The sequence below is a fragment of the Charadrius vociferus genome, unplaced genomic scaffold (genome assembly GCF_000708025.1).
Source record: "Charadrius vociferus isolate BGI_N301 unplaced genomic scaffold, ASM70802v2 scaffold1, whole genome shotgun sequence".
Classification (NCBI taxonomy): domain Eukaryota; kingdom Metazoa; phylum Chordata; class Aves; order Charadriiformes; family Charadriidae; genus Charadrius; species Charadrius vociferus.
In genome coordinates this window covers 10,291,325-10,295,239 of record NW_009647680.1, presented here as the reverse complement: position 1 = coordinate 10,295,239, position 3,915 = coordinate 10,291,325, and positions in this window count along the sequence as shown.

Here is a 3,915-nt window from a genome sequence, read left to right as displayed (position 1 = left end):
GCAGGACACCACGGGGTCACAACTGTGCAGTCTATCAACAGTTTAGCATCTTCAATACCACACCGAGGTTTCAATAACAGGGTAGTAAAATTACCTCCAGTACGTGAGACTTTCTGAAAGGGATGCTCACTTCTGCCACTGTAAACAAGCAGCGGATGCTAACGACATGCCAGGTTTGACTCATCAAATTCATTAGCATCTTTACAGAGTTTGTGGTTTGTTTTTCATATTTCTCTTTGTGCACAGTGAAAGAGATCCTTTTTTATTTACATGCCCTGCTTCCAATACCGCAACAATTGAGTTTTAACACCTTTATCACTTCTTTCTTCTTAAGAGAAAAAAACCAAACAGAAGACCATGCACACACCCTGGATTTTCCCTTCTTAATGGTACAGAAAGATTTTACTCATCTGCTCACCATTCTTTTCAGGCTTTACAACTGAAATCAAATTTTAGTTGACAGCATTTAAAAAACAAAACCAAGAAATATGCAACTGCCTCTAAAAGGTTAATTTGTGACTTCAAGTGCAATTTGTTTTCATTCTCAAAGACTCATAGAACCACCTTGACCCAATCCCGCTAGCATCGCTATTAAATCCGAAGCATTTCAACTGGCTGCTGGGGACCACGTTTAGATCACAACAGGCACTCCTGTTCCAAGGAGATGGGTGAACAGAGTGTTGCAATACAATGCTGTGGCACTGGGGACAGTGGTAGAAGTCATCTGAGCTAGCATCAAGCCATGGCTGAAAGGGCCTGGAAACAGATTCACATCCCATTTGGCTATTTCCACTACAGGGACAACAACCTCGGGCAGAGCTGCAATCGCCACTCCCGTATCTGCCCAGAACTACAGATTAGTGGCCCAAAATAAAGCGATGAGGAGGCAGTCCTTTTGCATCGGTTCAATCCTCTGGCTGTCAGCCAGCCCAGAGCAAGTCCTACAGGTAGAGAGAACCTAAGAGAGATCAGAATCAGGCCTCCCATCGGTGAGACAACCGATTTCGCTGGCCTCTTCGTCAGTCCCTCAGGGCTGTTTTCATTCTCTCATGAGAATCTGGGATATAGTTATGTAAAACAGATTCCTCACTCTTAATTAAAATAAAGTTCACATGCACACCCTGCTGAAGACAGCATTTAAAAAAAAAAAAATCACTTCTCTGAGGGGTAAGTCACTTATAATTAAAAAAAAAAAAAAAATAATCTCATCACATACACAAGGGAGTGTCAAACGCTTGCCAGCCACCTGGATAATCGCTTCCTATGAAAAGCTGCAGAAGAGAGCCCTGGGGAAAGGAAGGGTCATGCAGACTTTCTTGCAAAGGCAATGCAGGTGGGATTTGTCCTGCATGGGTGAGAAATGCAAAGCCCGTCACCAAATTCTACCTATTCCGAGGCCACAAGCACCAATTTTCCTCTATGGCACTAGTATGCTTTTTCATCTATGTTAAAAATCAAAGCTCATCTTGTTTTATCAGAAGTTCCCTGGTTGTAACAGCATGGGAGCTGACAGATGTTTCATATTCAGCTTTACCTGCGCGCTTTATCATTTCAACCCCGCCCATGTTCCTCCTTTCCTTCCCAAAAGGAAAAGTCCCAGCCATTTCCCATGCCCTTCTCCTTGGAAGGCAGCCCACCTCTTTGACCCTTTTAGCTGCCTTTCTGCAACGCCACTGTGTCCTTCTGGAGATATGCACGTCACGCACAAGATGTGGGTGCATCAAGCATTTGTACCCAAGCAAAATGATACCCTTCGTCCCTTTCCTGATGAGGATGGTGGCTTTTTTGGTTGCTACTGCAGTGACATTTCCCTCTCCATCCTGCAAAGTGAAATCACCCCAGTTTTTTACTTCCTATTTTATTCATGCGGCTTTCAAACTATAAAGCAACCTTTTCTCTAAACTTGTAGTAGCATAACATCTTGACAGAATTTTTCTGAAAATCCAAATATACTGCACCCACTTTAACCCTTTCTTACCAACACCCGACAGAACTTCATGGGGTAGGGCAGCAGGATTTACATTTTCAGAAGCCACACCAACTCCTTCCCCACAGTTAACGTTTATCCATGTATTCAGCGAGCCTTATTACAGACCTTTTTCGTTCCTGGCAGCGTGACTCTCTGGTGTGCTGTTCCCAGGATCCCCTCTAGACCCCTTTTTATAGATGGGAATTACATTGGCAGCTCCCCCGTCCTCTGGCACAGTGGCCATCTGGAGTGATAAATCATACAGCTTGGCCAGCAGTTCTGCAGTTCCACATTCAAGTTCCTCAGGACTCTTGGTTGAACGCATTCCCGCCCTGGTGACTTACTAACATCTAACTTATATATTTGGTCTAATTTTTTTCCTTTTGTATTTATCTCAGTTTCTCTGATCGACTGGCTGCAAAAAGTGCACTAGGTGGGGGAATGTCCCCAATGACCTTCAGCAGTTAAGACTTGATATTCTCTGCTATAGCTTTATGAACTCCAAGTAACCTTTTTATACCTTTGTTATCAAGCACTCCCCAAAACAGCTTAATCCTAATGGATTATATCCTAATGTATGTAACATTCATGTCCTAATGGATACAAAAAGGAAAGTCCTAACATCTCAGAAGAGCAGTCCCAAGACAGACTGTTTTGCCTGCCTGCTGTCCCCACTCTCCCCCTCATCCCATCCTCTGCGCCGGCACGGCTGTCACCCTGCCTTTCCTTTCTGGCGGAGGTCTCAGATACCACAAAGAGATCAGTCAGATTAAACTATGTCACCATGGTAGCCAGCTCCGCTTTAGCACAGGGTGGAGATCCAAGCACTAACAATGCAAGTTTGGGACAGGAGCTACTGGGCCCTAAAGCGGGGTTTCTGTCTGGGCTCCTCCTGCTCGGCAAGGCTGGCACAAATGGAAGGTAACTTTCGTGCAATGTGATGACACTGCTAGATGCCAGGCAATCCGAGGTGCGAACAACGGCAGATTTAAATGTTTTCCCCTAACTGAAGTACAAAAGCAGGCACTTTCCTTGCTGTCACAAAAAGCGTTTCTGTTCCTTACCAGCACGTCCCTGAAGCACTCACAAGTTCCATGAAAATGCTCCTTTCAGATGAGGCCGTGTGTGCAGCTACCTGCCTGCACAGGCACTTGCAGAGCGGAGACCAAAACAGTTTCCTTCTTCCACACCCTCCATTCCTTGGCATTTATACCCTTCAGAAGCCCATAAACAGTCCTGCCCTCCTCCTCATTTTATAGAACTCCACAAGTATATAGCTCTTTTATCTTCCTTTTACGTCAGTCCCTCCAGCCCCAAAGTAATTTCTGTTGCTTTCCTTCAGTTTCCTCCTATTTATCTGCTAGAAAGTAACAAGGATCAAAGGCGGCAATTACTTCAGAAAAAAAATCCCCCCCCTACTCACACTGATTAGCAACATCAGACCCAATTTTCAGAAAGATATTTAAGGGTTTTTAAAAATACTTGACCAGCTTAGGTGCCAAATCTCAACAGTTTCCGAGGGAATCAAGCACCCACGCATTTTCTGGATTCCCACTAGATGCCTACCCACATCTTTTAGTACGTAACCACATGAAACACTCTACTTTTGTTCTCAAGGTTAGGCTCTCTAAGTGCTGCTAAGACAGTCCCTCAATGTTCCCACGGAAAGCCATAGGCTACTGAGAGAGTTATGTCCCCAGGTTACAAAAAAAAAAAAAAAAAAAAAAAAAAAAGGGAAAAAAGAAAGACAACCCCCCAACTTTTTTTGTTTCTTCGTGCCCAGCAGATCTTACTGAATACCTGCTGCACACTTCCTGACAACATAAAAGTTTCTCATCTTGTTTTATCTTAGCTATGAATTCTGAGGCACAAATGTTCCTAAAGTCTTTCTGTACATATTTCAGGGTATTCAGAGATAAAGCAACATTATGCTATACCAGAAATGT